This window comes from Canis lupus, chromosome 5 (genome assembly GCF_003254725.2).
Source record: "Canis lupus dingo isolate Sandy chromosome 5, ASM325472v2, whole genome shotgun sequence".
Classification (NCBI taxonomy): Eukaryota; Metazoa; Chordata; class Mammalia; order Carnivora; family Canidae; genus Canis; species Canis lupus.
Genome location: NC_064247.1, coordinates 7,876,066 through 7,889,991, shown reverse-complemented (window position 1 = coordinate 7,889,991; position 13,926 = coordinate 7,876,066). Strand labels below are relative to the sequence as shown.

General features: G+C 48.4%; 1 protein-coding gene across 5 annotated transcripts in view; it reads right to left on the bottom strand.

The window, feature by feature from the left end:
- KIRREL3 (kirre like nephrin family adhesion molecule 3) overlaps positions 1-13,926 on the bottom strand; it is a 542,768-nt gene that overhangs the window by 249,869 nt on the left and 278,973 nt on the right. The window lies entirely within an intron of this gene.

Genomic DNA, 13,926 nt, shown 5'->3' with positions numbered 1-13,926 from the left:
AATCTTGGGCACTGTTAGTGGGAATGTAAAATGGTGCAGCTGCTATGGAAAGCAATATGGAGTTCCCATAAAAGATTAAAAATAGAACTACCATATGATTCAACAATCCTACTTCTGGGTATTTATCCAAAACATCTGAAAGTAGGGGCACAGCACATTCATAGCAGCAGTATTCACAACAGCCAAGAGGTGGAGATACCCCAAATGTCCACCTATAGATGAATGAATAGACAAATGTGGGAGATACATACAATGGGATACTATTCTAAAAGGAAGGAAATTCTGACATAAGTTACACCATGATGAACCTGCAGGATGTTATGCTAAGTAAAATAAGCCAACCACCAAAAGACAAACACTGGATGATTCCACTTATATGAAATATCAAAAGCAGTCAGATTCATAGAAATAGAAAGTAGAATGGTGGTTAGCAGGGGTGGGGCTGGGAGAAATGAGGAGTTTATTATTTATTGGGTATAAAGATGAAAAAGTTCCGAAGCTCTGTTTCACAGCAGTGGGAACAGACTTAACACTACTGAACTGTGCACTTAAAAATGGCCAAGATGGTAAGTTTTACGTTATGCTTCTTTACTACAATCAAAAGAAAAGGCAAGAGCTATACTATAAGAACTCACTAAATTACTGCCAAAGGTTCAAGAGAAGGATCTCTGTCTCAGTTCAACATTTAAAAAAAATTTATTACACAAAATTCCAATATACCAATAAACCAAAATTCCCCCACCAAAACAAAATAAAAACAAAAACAAAAGAAATCCATAAGTGAACAAACACATAAATAAGAACAAACACATCAGCTATTAGAAATGACAAATACCCACCATTTGCTTCAACGTGGATGGAACTGGAGGGTTACTCTGCTGAGTGAAGTAAGTCAGTCGGAGAAGGACAAACATTATATGTTCTCATTCATTTGGGGAATATAAATAATAGTGAAAGGGAATATAAGGGAAGGGAGAAGAAATATGTGGGAAATATCAGAAAGGGAGACAGAACGTAAAGACTGCTAATCTGGGAAATGAACTAGGGGTGGTAGAAGGGGAGGAGGGCGGGGGTGGGAGTGAATGGGTGACGGGCACTGGGGGTTATTCTGTATGTTAGTAAATTGAACACCAATAAAAAATAAATTAAAAAAAATAAGAAGAAACACATAAATTAAGAAAGAAATAAAATAAAATGAGCCATTCATGGACTAAAGATGAGAGTATGTGAGAGGTTGTATTTAGTTCATTTGTGTCTCAACGTGAGTCACTGGTACTGATGAAAGAGACGGAGGCCACAAATGGAAACCACCCAGATGACCCTGATCTGGAGTGAGGAAAACCTTGGAGGGACACCTGGGTGGCTCAGTGGTCGAGGTTCTACCTTTGGCTCAGGTCGTGATCCCAGGATCCTGGAATGGATTTCTGTATCGGGCTCCCCGCAGGGAGCCTGCTTCTCCCTCTGCCTGTGTCTCTGCCTCTCTCTGTGTGTGTCTCTCATGAATAAATAAATAAAATCTTTAAAATATAAAAAAGAAAGAAAACCTTGGAGCACATGATTACTTAGTCTGAGCATGCAGGAGACTGGCCAGAGGCCATAAGCTACAGTCCCATCTGTGTCTTTTCTCTTTGATCCTTGCTTTGTTCTCTGGGAAAGATTAGGCTAGAACTGGGGGACCTGGAGGGCTCAGTTGGTTAAGTGTATGCTTTCAGTTCAGGTCATGATCCCCATGAACCCTGCATTGGGTTCCCTGCTCAGCGGGGAGCCTGCTTCTCCCTCTCCCTCTGCTTCACCCCTGCTTGTATGTGTGCAATCTCTTTCTCTGTCAAATAAATAAATAAAATCTTGTTTTTTTTTTTTTTTAAAGATTAGGCTAGTATCTTTGACTGAAGAAGATTTGAATGCTTGTTTATTGCTTATTAAAAGAAGTAATGAAACCTATTGGATTCATATTTTATTTACTGTCATCCTATGTATTCACAAGTTGGCTTATCAAACAATAGATGATCCTATTCAATTGGATTACCTATTTGGCAGTAACAAAGACCTCCTCCCCCCGCCCCACCCCCTGTGAGCTGGGTCCTGGGATGATTACACCATGGCCAAACTTGGAAGAGATCCGAGCTAGATACCAAGGATGATAACACATAAATGGGTATAGTTCTATCAGAACCAATTTTTGGAGTTGACCTGTAGTGGGCATGGCAGAAAATTCTCCCCTCTTCCTGTATCCTTTTGCAATGTGATTTGGATGCTTTTCCCATCAAGGGGCTGAGTCTATTTTCTCATTCCTTGGACTCAACTAGTCCTATGACTTGCTGTGGCCGATGGAACTGGGGGGTAGGTTAGGGTGTTCTCATTCTGAACAGAGGTCTCATGCTTCCCCACACTCCCTTGGAGCCCTGCTGGGACTATGTGCACAGGCCTGTGATAACCTGCTGGATGATGCCAGATATATGGCCCAGCGACCTCTATCACTGCTGCCAACAGCCACACTATCACTAGACACCTAAGATGACCCTCTAGGTAACAACAGACAGGTGACTGAGTCCAGTTAAGTTTAGATGATCTTGGCCCAGGTTAGCAAAACTGCACAGCTGACACACAGCTAGATGAGCAATAAGAAATACTTATTATTTTTCAGCCCTTATGTTTGGCATTATTTCTTACACAGCAATAGCTAACTGATACTGAGAGGATGATTGAGAAATGTGCGTAGGAAGGTGTGTAGTTTTCGTATTCAGACAGCTTAGCAGACTAACACACATACAACAACGTGAGAACAATAACTGGTAATAGAAAATCAAATGTTAAGTTGTGTGACCCATGTGGAGTGTCAATCTGCAGCATGGCTGTTGAGGAGAGCTTGACCGAGCAGCCACTCTGCTGGGATTCCACACCCACTAAACAGTTCTGCGAGGGGCAGTCACTTCAGAGGAATGGAAAGAATGGCTTGATACCAGTAGAAAACTAAGATCTTGGTTAGAGCTGATTCTTTGGTTTTAAGCATGGCTGGGACTCAAGGTGAGGAGTAAAGGCAAAGGAGGTTGTCAGCGGGCTATGCTTGAAATATAGGGTAAGACTGGATGGATGGCAGGAAGTCATAAGATGGAAACTTCCTATAGGGAGAGGAAGAATGCTTGAAAAGTCCACAAGGGAAGAGAGACGGTGCTGGAATGTTGTAGAAACATGTAGCTCATGGTAAGGGACATGGTTCCAAACAGACTGAACATGCCAGTGTGCTGAGCCATGGACACACACACACACACACACACACACGGGTGCATATGCCAACACACACACATGCCCATAGCTAGAGTGTAGCATTTTAAGTCAGGGGAGCTTACAAAAGTAAAACTGTCCGCCAGGGGATAAACTGAGGTAGAGTTCACTCCTAGCAAAGGAATCACATCTGATATCAGAGAAAAAGAGAAATGAAATGAAGACATTTCTGACCGTGCCCTGGCCTCGGCTGGACCCGTCCCCCTTTACCTTCTAGATACACCCTTATAAGACTCAGATTCTCCTGTCTCAGTCCCCAGTTCTTGCCCCTCCTCAGGACCCCACCCTTGTTGGTGGAGGGAGGCAGGCTAAGGCAGCCACAGGTCAAAGAAGTGGAAGGACAGAGGTGTAGCTCACAAAGTAACTCTCGGACAGTTGGGAAGTTGACAGGCTGGAGCAGGAGATGGGCACTCTGGCTCCATCCCTAAGGGGCCACATTCACTTTCCCCCCTTTCAAAGTCATCAGGCAGTAAAGGGAAATTGCAGGGATGAGGAAATAATGAAAAAGACTCTGTTTTCCCCTTCGTCCGAACTCCTAGCTCATCAAACCCTGGAAATGCTCACTGCAAATGGCTGTTCCTGTTTTATTGCTTATTTATGGGAATCTATTTAGAGTGAATTGCACTTTCCCAGTGTATCCCAGCGCGTGTGTGCCGGAGTTGTGTCTCCCCTGGCTGTGGGGCTGTCTGAACTGGGGATTCTGAGTGATTGTGTCAGCATCACACTCCATGCCATTCAGAAAAGGGGACAGAAAATACTGCAGAGGAAGCAAGGAAAGTGTGGAGAACTACTGCTTGGGTCAAGTCAGCTCTGGGTGGGTGTGGAGAAAACTGCTCTGAGGGCAGGTTTGGGGGCCGTGACCAGGCCTTCACACAGAGAAGAGTCTGCTTCTTTGGATAACGAATGTGGTGTGCCTTTCCAGTCTCTGAAGTTTTATCTGGGTTCTACCCTAAGCAATGTGATCTTAGGACAGTTGCCTAATCTCTATGAGCCACACTTAAAAAAAAAAAATCTGTTAAAGAGGTTATGAATAGAGGGCTGGTTTTTAAAAAAGATTTTATTTATTTATTTATTTTAGAGAAAGAGAGAGCCAGTGAGTTGGGGGCGGAGTAGACCGGAAGGGAGAGGGAGGGATCAGCAGATTGTGTGCTGAGTGCGGAGCCTGACATAGGGCTCCTTAGATCTCACCACCCATGAGATCATGATCTGAGCTGAAACTGAGAGTCAGGAGGCTTAACCAACTGAGCCACCCAGGTGCCTCTAGGCCTGCTGTTAATACTGAGGATGGAAAACTTTTGTATATGTGGAAGGACTTACCTTGGATAGGTAGGTGCTCACTAAATGTAAAGCCCCCATCTAAGGACAGCTAGAAGGGACAGGTTAGCTCCCCACCTAACCTCATCTGTTGGACTTGTGCAGCATGCCCAGAGGCTCTCCAAGGGATGAGGTCTCCCTCACTTCTTTGCTTTGATTGGAAGATGGCAAGGGTCCCTGCACCCTGAATGCTCTATGTCAGGGGGGTCAGCAAACAATGGCCAAATCTGGCCACTGTCTGTTTTTGTAAATAAAGCTGTATTGGAACACAGCCAAGCCTGTTTGTTTGTGTTCAGTCTGTGGCGGCTTTTGCACTAGGAAGGCAGAGAGGACTAGCTGTGAACCAACGTGTATAGCCCACAGAGCCAGAAATACTTCCTATCTGGCCCTGTATAGAGAAAGTGTGCTGAACCTTTCACTATTCGTGGGTATTTCTGGGGTTGCTCTCATCTGTGTGATCAGAGGAATCACAGATCTATAAAATGCCAGCGGGATCTGAGAGCAAAAGTGACCTGTCCAAGATCACCAAGCCAGTGTCTTTGAGTTAGAAGTGCCATCAGCTTTCCTGAGTCCTGGCCCTGTGCTTGCTGTGGTCTCCGTACTGTTGCAGAGAACTAAAAGCCACAGGGATCAGCTTTGCGGCCATCCACTGCCCACGTCTCTCAGTCACATGGCAGCCTGAATCCCACTGGCTGGCAAAGTTGGCATCCGTCCCTCCCACATTTTCCCAAGGCTTCACCTTCCATACCCCTTGTCAGTGCAACCCCCATCTCTCCGGGCTCTGCAAACCCTTCCAGAACTATTAGGGTCCCCTTGTTCCTGAATTCTTCACCAGACAGTAGGGTTGGCCACCACTCATCCTCCAGAATTCTGAGAGGGCCAGGCCCTTTCCCCAGTGTGGAGCCTGCTGGTTGATGTTGTCTATACGTGCCTGCCTATCTGGAGGCTTCTATGTCTCTGAGGCTCCACAACACTGCCAAGGGGAGCTGAGGTAGAGGTGCAAGAGGAGAAGAAAGTGGAGGAGGGTTCTCCTTCTCCCATGGAAACATGCAAGCATGTGGCCAGATGTAGAGTCACCTGGAAAACTTTGTTTTTTAATTTAATTTTAGTAGGATGGCGTGAGATTATCTACGATTCATGGGAACGTTCCCAATTTTCTGGCACTGCTGTCTCCTTGGATGCCTTGACTAGGAAAGCCTTGATGGCTTAAAGCTTCCTTCTTGATTGATTCATTCTTCTCCCTTTTCTTCCCGAACCTTCTCTTCCTCCTTCCTCCTTGAATCCCTTGCTTGGTTAACCACAACATTGCCCACCCAGATTCTCAGGCTGTTACTTCTAGTTGTCCTCAGACTCGGCTACTCCCTCCCTCCCAACCTCCAATCAGATTCCAAATCCTGCCTCTGCTTCCACAGCCTTCCATCAGGCACATCCCCTCTTACCTTGACCCCTGGACCACGTTCCAACTGATTTCCCCACCTCAGGGCTGGTTCTCCCTCCTGGCCATCCTCCATCAACTGCCAGCCAACCAACGTATCACACCACCAACACACCACACCCCATAATGGGGCCACATCGCCGCAGGGTGGGCCACACCTGTTGCACCATCCATATGACTGTTGGTGAGTGGACATGTGGCTCCCTTCTTTCCTCAGAAGCACGCCATCCTCCCGCATGCACCATGTGTACTACGTGTTGGCTACACCAAATATACTCCCATTATCCCAACACACTTCAGCTCTCTGGAGACAAAGGTCAGGAGCTAGACTAGAGTCTGACTGCCCAGGGTTCAGACTATGGGGCTGTTGTGCTACTTCCTCTCTAAGCAACTTACTCACCTGTCCTGAACCTCTGTTTCTTTATCTACATGAGCGGAGATAGTGATGGCTATCCTACAGTTGCCTGAGGATAAAATGGTATAATGAATGGGAAGAGGCTGGATTAAAAAATGCATTCAAGAAAAGTGTTGTTGGGTCCTTCTCTTCAGTCATCTGCCTTACACACCTGCTGTCCACTTGGCCCACGATGCCCCTTCCTTGCTCCCCTCTCTCGCCAAATTTTCCTCACCCTTCAGGCTGCTGCTCTAACATGTTCCCCTCTGACTCCCTTGTAAATGCTCAGTCACTTCTTCCTCCTGGCTTCTGCAGGCTGTTGCTTCCCTGGGTCATGGCCCTCCCTATTTACTATTGCAATCGTTTATGTGCTTGTTTATCCAGCCGATGACAGCGGTACTAGAAGTCAGGGACTTCACCTATTTATCTGGGACCACACGAATACGGTAGAGAGCACTCAGTCTTGGAGTCAGAGATCTAGGCTGTGGCACTCTGTCTCTGACCTGGGCAAGTAACTCAACCTCTTAGAACCTCTTTTCCCATCTGGAATGTGAAGACAATAATTCCTACTCACCCTGACTCAGAGCAGCCATGGAATACACGTTGGTTCTTTCTGACCCTCCCAGGATTAAGTCTCGAGACTGGGGCACAATAGATGCTCAATGCCTTTGTATTTGAATGAATGAATGAATGAATGAATGAATGAATGAATGAACAGGGATTGTAATTGCGGGGCTGGAATTGAGAGCCATGTGTCCATGGAAGGGTCAGAAGATTCAATCCAATCCCAATGACCCAAACTCAAGTAAAACTAGATGGAAAGAGGACACTGGTTTTTCCTCTGCATTCAAACCATGGGGTTCTGAATGTTGATCTGGTCTTGCTTTCCTGGGAGGCTTAGCGTCCCCTATGGCTCTGGGGTGGGACCCCAGGAGCTGAAGGCGGTGCCACAGACTGCATTGATCATCTTCTCTTATTTTACAGCAGATCACATCCTGCCCAACCTCCAAAAAGCAGCCTTACTCTTGGTAGACATTTTCAAGTCTCCGTTGAGGGGCAAGAGAAGTAGGAAGAGGGGAAGGGGGAGGGGAAGAGACATCGGGAGGACGAGAAGGAGAGCGGGAGCAGACTCCGAGAGCCAGCGTGTGCCAAGAAGAGGAGACGGGATACTGGGGAAGTCTGAACAAACGCAAAGTCAAGCACAATAATAATTTGGGCAAAATGGCAAATGGCACAGCTGAGGAGGAAATAGCATTGTGAATGTAAAAACTCCTAAATGGAGCGCAGATGGGAGGGAAAAGTGTAATCTTCTGGAAAAGCCTCTAATTGTCTGCCCACACTAATAATTTCAGCAAACGCTCCCTCTCTCCCTCCTGCGTATAATTACACCATTCCATCTGTCTATCAGCAGGTTTTTTACTGTGCCTTACTGCTACCACGTTCTCATCTCACGGAGAGATGAAGGTTTTTTGAAGATTTAAGAATCCTTCTGACACATATCCTGAAGAAAAGACACTCAGGAGAGACAAATCCCTCTCCCAGGCCTGCTAAGACTATTTTAAAAAGTCGTATACTCTCTTCAAATGCTATTACGGAGTCAGAAAGAGGCAGGGCCACACAGCGCCCCCACGTTGGGCGTTGTCGTCTGCAGGCTTGTCTTGGTGGGTCAGCCCTGAGTAGATGACAGGTCATCACTGGCTGCGGCTAGGAGGGGGTTGGTGGTGATGCTCTTGGGTGGAGACACTGGCCCATGTATCCCGAAGGTGGCCGGCTGCCAAAGCATCTGCTCAGGGCTGTCCCTTTACTGTGTCTCTCGTGTCAAAGCCAAGGTTTTGCTGCCTGAGGAGCGAGAAGAACCCAAAGGAAGGGGAGAAGTGAGTAGGACGGGGCTGGGAAGGGCTGGGAGGGACTGGGAGGGCCCGTGGCCCCCGTCGGTGGCTCAGTAATGTGGGCTGGGGAGTGCTGCCCAGGTTCCCGTCCAACGTCTGAGTGACTCCAACTGCCTTTGGCTTCTCTCCCTGCTCTGGCAGTGAGTCCCAGAGAAGACAGGTGGCCTCAACATGTACCCCAGTAGGAGAGGCTCCAGGTTTCCCGCCCAAGTCACTGCCTCTTTGCCCGCAGGGGGCAAGTGCTTGCCATTCCCCATTGCCTAGAAAGCGAAGCCTGGGTGCTGTGCTCTCAGGATGCTGCTCCTTGGGAGGTGCCTGCAGGCGATTCATCGGTGAGCTTCCATCCTAGCTGCACGTGAAAGGTCCCACCATCATTCACCTCCCCTCCTCTTCCAGTAAGTGGGTCCTCACCATGGAGAGGGCGGCCAGGGAAAAGGAGAAGTGAGGTCAGGTGCCTATGCTTTCTGAGGCCTGAGAGGTGCGGTGGCGGGGGCGGCGGGGTAGGCACCGGTGGGGTGTGACCTATCGCCACAGACAGACTGGACATTTCAGAGGAAGAGGTGGCCCCTCCGCCCAGCTCGTCCCCACACAATCTAATCTGCAAGCCTCTACCAGAGCATTCCCAAGTGGATGAAGGGAAGAGGGCACTCACACCATAATCTATCCAACAAATAGGGATGGTGTTCCCACAGGTGCTAGAGGACATGATACAGCATGCCTCCAGTTCTCTAGGGCAGTGATGTCTGAGAGAAATCCAACCAGAATTACATATAGAATGTGAAACATTAAATGCAAAAAGAGACTGTGGCTTTTATTTCAATAATAGGTTTCACTTAAGTTAATGTATCCAAAATATTAATTCAACTTGTGATCATTATAAAAGCTATTGATAAGATTATCAGTTAAAATATCAGTAAAAATATCAAATATTTTACTTTTTTTTCTGTAGTAAGTCTTGAAAATCTTGTAGGTGTATTTATATTTACAGCACATCTCACTTTGGCCTAGCCACATTTCAGGTGCTCACTGGCCACATGTGGCTGGTGGTTACTGTATTAATGCAAATCTTGAGCTTATCAGGGAGAGAAAAATGTATTTACACTAATCATTATAATATGTGCATAGTAATGATTATTGTTTAACTCCAGATAATCATTTGCTAAATAGTTTCACATACATGATCTCACTTGATCTTCCTGGCAGTTTTCTGAGATAAGGACAGTCAATATCATTTTTAAAAAATTTTAAACAGATGAATACAAATGAGATTGAGAGAACTAAAGTGACTTTGTGACCTGGGAAATAACTTAACATGCTTCTTTCCCTCTTTCTTAAACACATCTTTTAGGACTGACCTTATATGGCTGGCAGAGGAGCAGCTCACCGGGGTCTTGACAGATGGGACACGCTTGGCCACAGAGAAATGGGCAAGGGTAGTGGGGAGGGGATTTCTTATTGGAGGACCAGCCACGATCACAGTAGAGAAGAAAAGCACAAGCTCCTTATGGAGAAGGACAATGGCCTAATTATCCGTAGGGAGGGCCAAGTGTGACTGAATAGTTTTAGATAAGGCTGAAAAGGTGAATTGAGACTGGGTTGTAAGCCGCTCTGCATGCAGATGGAGGGATGTGCATGTTACTGCTCGGGGAGTGTAGACATGCTCAAGTGTATTTCACTCACGCAACATTTACAGAGCACTTACGACGTGCTACGATGTTTTTTTCTTTTAGATTTTATTTATTTATTCATGAGAGACACACAGAGAGAGGCAGAGACACAGGCAGAGGGAGAAGCAGGCTCCATGCAGGAAGCCTGATGTGGGTCTCGATCCCCCGTCCCCAGGGTCAGGCCCTGGGCTGAAGGTGGAGCTAAACCGCTGAGCCACCCCGGCTGCCCACTACGATGGTTTTAAAGAGGGAAGCGTGGTGGCCAAAGCTTTGCCTTGGATCACAATCCTGTGATCTCCTGGGGTCACACCGGGTGGATTGCACTAGGGTAAGGGGACAGAAGTGGACACAGAGAAGTGGACAGTGTTGATGAATTAAAGGTCTAAAGCAGCATGGTGGTCATGGAATTGGAAAGGCATGGATGGAGGTAGGCGGTACTAAACATTCATTGTTGCGACTTGGAGGATGCAGGAGGAAGGCAGTGGTCACACCTGATTCCCAGGGTTTTGAGCTTGGATGACAGGAAGGACAGTGCTAGCATGTCTAGAAGCAGGGATGATTGCTCTGCTGAGAGCGAACACTTCCTGGGAGGCTCTAGGGTCTGTCCAAGGTGGTTTGAGGCAGAAGGGCAGGTGCAGGGACATCCTAACATTCCCTGTCTGCCTTACGGCTTCTAGGGTCTAGAGAACGCATAGATTATGTTTGGTAATTTGGAGCCACTGATCTTGGATAAGGTGGAGTTCGTTTCCTTTTGGGATTGATGAAAAGAATAGGTTGGCTAAATCCCTCCTCCTCCCCTGCTTCCCCCTGCCCTCCCACTCCCTCTGCAGCAACTCTGGTGGGAGAAGACTGGATGGATTGTACGCGGCTCCCTCCCCTCCGCCCTTCTCATTAGCACTGCAGCTAATGAGTTGTGTGCAACCCCAAGCTCATTACTCATCTGTAGAATGGGGCTAATACCCACAGGGCTGTTTGGAGAGCCAAATGAAATCTTGGATATGAAAGGCTCTGGAGCATCCCTCAAAGGCCGCTTGCTGGCTGCTGCCTTTCCTTCGTGGTGGTGAACAGTGCCAGGAAGAAGGCCGCCTCTGGCATCTTGCTAGCGCCTCGCTCTTTCCTGCCTCCGATATTTCGTACGTGCTCCCTTTTGTCAGAATGACCTCGCCTTCCCCTCTTCCTCACTAGCTCCTGTGTATCCTCAAACACCAGCTCAAAATTTCTTCTTCTGTTAAAGCTTCCTAGATCTTGCCCCATGGGGTATCACCTAATGGAGTGTCACAGCACCCCATTCTGCCTTTTATGATAATTTGTTACAATTGGTTATGGAATTTTAATGACTCAAGTGTCCATATCTGTCCCCAGACTGGGAACTCCTCAAGGGCAGGGGAAATGTCTTGTTTATCACTGCTTATCACTGCATCACGCAGGCCCTGGCGCAGTGCCTGACATGCACGAGCTACTCAGGAGACTTCGGCAGAATGAATGAGCGTTGTAAAAAGAACCACATGCCAAAGGCACTGCTCCTGGAGACAGGGGCTCGGAGTTGACTTGTTGAATCCGAGGTCCCATAGGTGCCCATGAAGGTCCCAAACCCACCCTTTTGTGGTTCTGATTAAGGAATATGGGTTACAGCCATGATCCCTTCCAATCATCCGCTTCCAGCTCCAGGGATGAGCAGTGCATCTCACAGGAACTTGGAGATGCTTACACTCCCAAGAGGAAAACACCCTCCTGCCATTTGTGTAGAGCTGCCGTGAGGCCGCCTCCCACAGCAGCCTAATCTCCTTAGCTCCTACACTCTTCCTTTGCTTGCTCTCCCTTCCTTTTGGCCCCTTCCTTCCTAAGCACCCAGCACAGGGCCTGTGAGCAGCGGGCCTGGAAAGCTAGTAGACGTCACTGCATTGTGCTACATGTACCATGATGTCCTTCTACCAATTTCTGCCTCTGGATGATACAGGGCTGTGCTGGCCTTCTTGCCAGGATGAATCCCTCCCTGGCTGGATCCAGTCCCAGAGGGAATGTGGTGGGTACCATTCTCAAAGGGCTTCTTGGTCCCAAGAAGCAGCTGGGACCCTGGGGGTGGTGGGGCCAGGTATTGTCCGTCTGTCTGTCTTCATCCCACCATTCAGCACATTCGATCTCTTCTCCTGCAACCCCCTTCCCTGCCCCGTGATGACCAATAGGCCTAAATCTGTGGTGGGCTAATACCACCCTGAGACCTTCCTTACAGGCAGGGGATTCATGTGCACACCTCCTCGCCAGTGCCGGGCTAATGAGCTCCATCCCTTTAAATCCAGCTCTGGTCTCAGCCCTTCCAGCAACTCCTTGCTTTGTGTGTCCGGCCGTGTAGACAAAGCCCAGAATTAAGGCCTCCAGCTTCATTTCATTTAACGAGAACCCACAAAAGCCAGCCCAGCAGTCCATTCATCCCAAAATAGCCTCTGAAAGCCTGGGCATGTGTCAGTGTCTCTTTGCAAAAACCACACTGTATTGTCATAAAAGGGCCATTTGAACAAAGTAGCTACAGAGAAATTATCTCAATGTATTTCAATCACTTCCCAACACCAAGGTTCATTTCTCAGTAACACAGCCCCTTTGACAATAAATGAGCTGCACGGTGGGATCGGTGTGCGTGTATGTGTTTGCACGCATGAGGACCCCCCTTCCTATGACGGATTCCTGGGTGAGCCGCTGTCACCCATGATTGGTCTATGCGCCCATCGCCACATAACATGACAGGCCGAAACACGGAACCCCCCCTCCCCTGGGCTCTGTGTCATGGTGGGAGAGGCAGCGGGCACTGTGTTCCTACTGCTACAGAAGGACATCCAAGAGAAGCAGCAGGGAGGCAGGACGCTCTGAATCAATGGCCTTTTCTCCTCGGTGGCTTTGAGCTTGCAACCTGTCATCCTACGGCCCGTCATGTTGAAACAGAGACTCCTCAGAAAGTCATTAGGTTGGGCACCTTTAAAAGCAGCTTCTCTCCTGTTGAGCTAGCGAGCAAAGGGGAGCAGGGGACCAGAGAACTCCCTTTGCGAGAGGAAGAGAGATGGGAAGACAGGAAAGGCAGAGGGGATCTGGGGGGGACCCCACCAGCCTTGCCTCCAGGAGTCTGCTCCCAGCCCCTGAGCAGCCAAGCGCCATCCTTACTGGGAGAATCTGGGAGAATCTTCTGGTCCTGCCCTATAAGGAGGGAAGGCAAACATCCTAGAAGGTGCCATAAATGACCCCTTGGGTGTTTTGTTGTTGTTGTTTTTAGTTTATTTTGTTAAGACCCTTAGCCTGGTCAGTGTTGGCCAGGTCCTGGGTTCTAGAGCCGTCATCAGCTTGCTGTGTCGTCCTGGGCCAGTTCGTCAATGTTTGTGAGGCCTCGATTCCTTCCTCCATAACAAAATCATAACACACGTCCCTACTGAACTTACAAATAAAGCGAGACGACTGCGAGTGTGGGCGTGGGGTCGCAGATACCCGCCTTTGACTCTGGGCTCTGTGCTAATCAGCCACACGGCCTTGGGGAGGCCTCCTTAGGACCCTGTGTCCCATCGAGATCCGCATCTGTAAAAAGGCGGCGGGGGCGGGGACCCATATATGCCTCCTAGATTTGCTGCGAGAACGAAATGCTAACAGATGCAGAGGAAGACGCCTGGCAGGGGGCTCGTCATGCACAGGGAGCCCACGGAGGGCCGGTAGCTGCAGGTATTTACACGAGCTTGTACTTGCACTGAAAACAAATGAAGGCAAGCGAGATCTCCTCGGAAAGGGCGCCGGAACTCACGGGCGTATGACAGTATGATTATTGTCATCATTATGGTGTATGTCACACCCTGTGAAGTCCGGGTGCAGTGGGCATCCCCACGTGACTCAGGGCCCGGGCAGCCGCTCAGCAGAGCCTCCTCTGATCGGCGGGCGCCAGGGAGCTGAGGGGAGCAGGAGCACGGCCACGGG